Below are 6,817 nucleotides of genomic sequence, written 5' to 3'. Positions count from 1 at the left end.
CCCACATGTTCCACGATGATCTCATCGGATGAACCACGATGTCAAGGACTCAATCAATCCCGTATACAATTCCCTTTGTCTATCGGTATGTTACTTGCCCGAGATTCGATCGTCGGAATCCAATACCTAGTTCAATCTCGTTACCGGCAAGTCTCTTTACTCGTTCCGTAACACATCATCCCGTGATCAACTCTTTGGTCACATTGCGCATATGATGATGTCCTACCGAGTGGGCCCAGAGATACCTCTCCGCTTACATGGAGTGACAAATCCCAGTCTCGATTCGTGCCAACCCAACAGACACTTTCGGAGATACCTGTAATGCACCTTTATAGTCACCCAGTTACGTTGTGACGCTTGAGACACCCAAAGCATTCCTACGGTATCCGGGAGTTGCACAATCTCATGGTCTAAGGAAATGATACTTGACATTAGAAAAGCTATAGCATATGAACTACACGATCTAGTGCTATGCTTAGGGTTGGGTCTTGTCCATCACATCATTCTCCTAATGATGTGATCCCGTTATCAATGACATTCAATGTCCATGGTCAGGAAACCGTAACCATCTATTGATCAACGAGCTAGTCAACTAGAGGCTTACTAGGGACATGGTGTTGTCTATGTATCCACACATGTATCTGAGTTTCCTATCAATACAATTATAGCATGGATAATAAACGATTATCATGAACAAGGAAATATAATAATAACCAATTTATTATTGCCTCTAGGGCATATTTCCAACATGATGAAGATGCTGCTGCTGCTAAAATCACTTCCAGGAGATGTTACAGACTTGGTTGCTATAATGAAGATAGCAGTTGTACTGCTATTTGCAATTCTCTTTGTGTTAATGTTAGTTCTAGTTAGGATGTGATTGTTGTCAATGTTGGCAATTTCTAAGTAAGAAGGAGACTTTTGTGTTGTTTGATGTCAGTGGTAATAGAAACCTTTGTGCCAATAATATTTGTGGAGACAACTTTGCTGTTGGAAATTAGAAAAGTGAAAAATGTTATTATATGGCATGAACTGATGAGACATTTCGCATTTGATAACATGCATTTGACTGTTGAACACTGACAAGAAGGAACAAGATTGAAATTTGAAATTTTGCAGTTGATAACACATAACAGTACTGAACTAAACATGCATTTTACTATTGAAAAAATGAAGAACATGAATTTGGTAACACCATTTCTTTAGCATAACAGAAACTGGTCATTCATAGCTCCTTGATAACACACATAAGTATTTCAAAAGCATACAGTACTAAAAGGTTCACAGTTTAGCATGTCTTAACATCTAGAAATTGCAAAATACTTCATCCATTACATTAAATGGTCATTCAGGACCTGAATTCATCAAACATGTTAACTTTCTTGTGCTTATTTGTTGCAGCAGCTGCTTTTTTCTGCAGTGCAACAATTTTCTTTGCTTCTGCTGCTGCTTTCTTCTCTTCTGCAGCCCTCTTCTTTGCCTCCAGTAGTTCTTGTTTTTTAGCCGCTGTTGCAAGCTTCTTGGCCTCAAGTTCTTGCTTTCTCTTTTTTCTTGCCTCTGCTTTGAAAGCTTCTTTTTCTTGAGCTTTTTGGCCTTTTCAGCCTGTTTCTTGGCAAGGGATTCACCTGCTTTTTGCAAAGCAACAGCTTCCCTTTGTGCTAGGATTTCAGCACACCTCTTTTCATGCAATATTTCATTGGCTTGCTGCTTGGCCTCCCTCGTCACTTCAACTCTAGCTGCAAGATTTCCTAATCTTGTTGAAGTGCTGCTGCCTACAGATGGCATTGCAGCTGTAGCTTCTTTGAGGAAAGAGCTTTCAGGCAATGGTCCTGGCACCTTTCTTTTCCTTGGTTTAGGAGCCTGTAACAGTAGTGAAACATGAGATGTATTTCACATCAAGATCATATTTTTAACAAGGTTCAATGGACATGCCTCATTTCTCATGATTTCCATCATTGAATGTGGATGAAGAGCTCCAATTAGAGGCATGTCATGTTCCTGTGTGACAACAGGCTCCTCACTTGCCTGTGTCATTGATGGTCCAGGTGCTTGTTCTTGTGTTGTAGCCTACACATTTGCAACAAGGTAAAATGGATGTATCGAGCACTGAAATATTAGCCAGAAGCTAAAATGGATGCATCAAGCACTGAAAAATTTGCCACAAGCTAAAATGGATGTATCGAGCACTGAAATATTTGCCACAAGCTAAAATGGATGTATCGAGCACTGAAATATTTGCCACAAGCTAAAATGGATGTATCAAGCACTTAAATATTTGCCACAAGCTAAAATAGATGTATCGAGCACTGAAATATTTGCCACAAGCTAAAATGGATGTATTGAGCACTGAAATATTTTCCACAAGCTAAAATGGATGTATCGAGCACTTAAATATTTCCCACAAGCTAAAATGGATGTATCGAGCACTGAAATATTTGCAAATGTTACCTGTGATAGAGTAGGTTCTTGTTCTTCTTCTTCAAATGTGGCTCTTGGCCTCTTCCTCATTTGCTTCTGCATAGGTTTTGTGTAGCGACCTGACCCGAATGGATCAAGCCTACTGTGCTCCGGTGTCATCCCTGGATCAGTAATGCTGACACCACACAGTACATTGAAGGATTTATAGCAGAGTGACAATCACACACTTATTACATCGTTGTCTCAAAGAGAACTTATTACAATAAATATGGCTTAAGGCCATCTAATAACGATAACAGCGGAAGACTCGGAAGATAAATGGGTCCATCAACTCCAACGGCATCACTGAGTATAGAACCATGACCTAAAAGCACCTTACTCGTCGTCTGAAAAGTCTGCAACATGAAAGTTGCAGCCCGAAAATGGGTCAGCACATGGAATATGCTGGCAATGTAACACATAGAGAGTAATGGAATGAAACAGCTATACTACATGCATATATGGCTGGTGGAAAGCTCTATGGTTACAGTTTTGCATAAAGCCAGTTTTTCCCTACTGCAAAGGAATAAATTTATTTAACTATCATGGTAGTTGTTAAACATCGAGAATGGTTGACAGCATTCCGATCCCAATTAAGTAATTAAAACCCAACAACATTAATTAGAAGTAACGTGATGAGATTCACATGATATTCAAGTACTAGATACTCAAGTTGTCCATAACCGGGGACACGGCTAATCATGATTAGTTTGTTACACTCTGCAGAGGTTTGTGCACTTTTCCCCACAAGACTCGATCGCCTCCGTTTGGTTTCTCGCACTACAGGGTGTTTGAGAAGACGGATGACCGAGACACAGTCTTTCAGAAGCGCTAGCACCTTACATGTGGGTAGACCGGTACACCTACTTTCCCCTACATCTGCTAGTCTACCCGTAAGAGTTCGCACAACTTAGTCAACTATGCCAGAGCCCATAATGGCTTGTGGCTGCACACGGAAGTTACTAGCATGAATGATCTTATGATCCCTTTGAGCCTGGGTGGCGGTCCGAAATAAAAGCAGGCAAGTCCTGATATACATCAGGTGCCTCAATCCACCCAGATGTGTGTTTAAGTTGCCACCTTAGGTAAACCATTAAAGTATCAATCTCACATCTGTCATGGATATCACTCACCCAATCCACGTCTACTAGCATAGCATGGCATAATAAGCAAGCGTAGAAGCAACTCCCAAAGGTTTCATAATAATACAGGTAATAGGTACTACCTCATCTACTTCCCATCCCACAATTTAATTAGATCCTAATCATGCAATGTGAGAGGATTGATCTAATGCAATAAAACATGGGTTGTAGAAAAGGTATGATCAAAGTGTTACTTGCCTTGCTGAGAATCCGCGAGTCCTAGGGTTTCGAAGTAACAAGCGGCGCAATCCGGGTGATCTATCGCAGACAAACAACAAGCACACAATAAGTACTCATCTAATGCACAGGAAAAACTCGAACAAGAGAACGAACCAGAAAGTTCAACTTAAGAACTCCGGTTGCAAAGAAAGAACGAACCGAACAAAGAAACGGAAAACAAACGGCGGAAGAAAACAACTCGGTTCTAGCAGGTTGAAACTAGGTCAAATTTTATTGTGGCAAAAACTTGTTCAAGTTGATTAGTCGGAACGGCGGTTTCAAAACGAAACTCCAGGCGCTTGAATCACCTGATTCCGATAAACGAGCGAGAAGAAAGACTAGAACGAAGATCGGATCTGAGATCACGATCGCGGAATAAATCCGACGAAAAGAAAGAGATGAACGGTTAAACGAACGGGCGTCGTTAACCGGGAAAAATCGGTGATCACGTTCGTTGAGACGAACGGTCCGAAAGAAGAACGAAAACCGATCTAGGGTTTCGGAAGAAAACCGAAACAAAGCCGGAAGAAAAACCGAAAGAAAAAAAGAGAGGAACCGGAACGGTTTTCTAGAAGAAAAACCGAACCGAGGAAAAGAAGAGGCGGCGCGGCTACCTCAGGAGGCGGGGCTCCGGGCGGCGGCGGCGCAAGGAGGAGAGGGGTGGCGGGCTTGGGTGGTGGAGGAAAAGAGAGGGGGGGTGAGTATATATACTAGGAGGGGGGTGTGACTTGGCCAAGGGGCAAAGGGGGGGGGGCGGCGGCCTAGAGTCCCGCTGGGACTCGGCTTCGCGCGAGGGGCTGGGGGCGGTGGCGGCTGGCTGGGCCTTGGCCCGGCTGGCCTGGCGCGCGGGAGCTGCTCCTTTTTTTTAATCGGTTTCGCGCGCAGAAAAACAAAATAAAAACTATCTAAACGAACTCCGAAAAATCTAAAGTAAATTTTCTCCGACTCCTAAAAATGAGTCGAACAAAATGAACTTTTCTTCGGGCCTAAAATGCAATTTTTGAAAACGCGCATTTTTCCCTATCCAAAAAAAACGCAAAAGAACTCCGGCAAAACCAAAACTTGACTTATTCATTAAATCTTCATTTTTCCTAACTTTGGGAAAGTCATATTATTCCCTCTCTCATTTTTTTGATATTGGAAAAATAATTGAAGATGAAATAAATAAATCAAATGATCCTCTTTTCAAATTTGAGAAAACTCTCAAATATGAAAATAACGAAATCTCCAACTCTCTCCGAAGATCCTTGAGTTGCGTGAAATTTCTAGGATCGACCAAAAAGCAAGAAAATATGCTATGCATGATGATCTAGTGTATAACATTCCAAATTGCAAATTTGGGATGTTACAAACCTACCCCCTTAAAAATGAATCTCGCCCTCGAGATTCGGGTTGGCTAGAAAATAGGTGAGGGTGGTCCTTGAGCAAATCTTCTTCTCTTTCCCAGGTGGCTTCATCCTCTGAGTGGTGGTTCCACTGAACTTTGCAAAACTTGATAACCTTGCTGCGGGTAACTCTGCTGGCATAATCGAGAATCTTGACTGGCTTCTCCTCATACGTTAAGTCGTCCTTCAACTGAATCGCTTCGAGTGGCACGGTATCTCTTAGTGGTACCTCCGCCATGTCGGCATGACATTTCTTCAGCTGAGAAACATGGAATACATCATGAACTCCTGACAGCTCCTCTGGTAATTCCAACTTATAAGCGACTTCTCCCATACGTTGCAAGATCTTGTACGGTCCAACGAAGCGCGGTGCTAACTTTCCCTTAACTCCAAAGCGCTTAACTCCTCGAAGTGGGGATACTCGAAGGTAAACTCTGTCTCCAGTTTCGTAAACTGTCTCCTTGCGTTTTGAATCTGCGTAGCTCTTCTGCCTGGACTGGGCTACCTTGAGCCTATCGCGAATCAACTTAACTTTCCGTTCAGACTCCTTAATCAAATCTGGTCCAAAGAATTGACGGTCTCCAACTTCGTCCCATGACAACGGTGTACTGCACCTCCTTCCGTATAAAGCTTCGAAAGGTGCCATCTTCAAACTGGTTTGGTAACTGTTGTTATAAGAAAACTCCGCATACGACAAGTTATCGTCCCAACTAGATCCATAATCTAGTGCACAAGCTCTCAGCATATCTTCCAAAATCTGATTGACTCTCTCGGTCTGTCCATCCGTCTGTGGGTGAAAAGCTGTGCTGAACTCCAGTCTGGTTCCTAAAGTTTCATGCAACTGATTCCAAAACTTTGAGGTAAATTGGGTTCCTCTATCTGATACGATACTCCTCGGAACTCCATGCAAACAAATGATCCTAGTCATGTATATCTTCGCCAACTTAGCACTAGTGTAAGTGGTCTTAACTGGAATAAAATGTGCTACCTTCGTCAAACGATCAACTACTACCCATATCGAGTCATAGCCTGATTTTGTCCTGGGTAGTCCTGTGATAAAATCCATGCCTATATTATCCCACTTCCATTCGGGTATCGGCAATGGTTGTAACAATCCTGCTGGCTTCTGATGCTCTGCCTTTACTCTTTGACATACGTCTCAAACTGCTACATATGCTGCAATATCCTTCTTCATTCCGGTCCACCAGAATGTTTCCTTCAAATCCAAATACATCTTGGTATTCCCTGGGTGAATCGAATAGGGTGAATCATGTGCCTCTTGCAAAATCAACTTCCTGATCTCCGGGTCATTTGGCACATAAACACGGTCCTCAAACCATAGGGTATCGTGCTCATCCTCACGAAATCCCTTTGCTTTTCCTTCGCTCAATTTCTCTTTTATAGCAGCAATCTCCTTGTCAGATTTCTGAGCTTCTCTGATTTTATCCATCAATGTTGACTGAATCTCCAATGCTGCTACATAGCCTCTCGGAACTATTTCCAAACATAGCTCACGAAGGTTTTCTGCTAACTCCTTGGGTATTTCTCCCGTCACTAGGGTGTTGACATGGCTCTTATGGCTTAATGCGTCAGCTACTACATTAGCTTTCCCGG

At 42.5% G+C, this 6,817-nt stretch overlaps 1 pseudogene; it reads right to left on the bottom strand.

Moving 5' to 3' along the window:
- Window positions 1-1,344: 1,344 nt before the first annotated feature.
- Window positions 1,345-6,817, bottom strand: part of LOC147976573 (uncharacterized) — a 35,409-nt pseudogene continuing 29,936 nt past the window's right edge.

Source organism: Triticum urartu, chromosome 4A (assembly GCF_056163025.1).
Source record: "Triticum urartu cultivar PI428250 chromosome 4A, HENAU_Tu73, whole genome shotgun sequence".
Classification (NCBI taxonomy): Eukaryota; Viridiplantae; Streptophyta; class Magnoliopsida; order Poales; family Poaceae; genus Triticum; species Triticum urartu.
The sequence above is the reverse complement of the archived record's forward strand: the minus strand, read 5'-3'. Positions and strand labels throughout refer to the sequence as shown.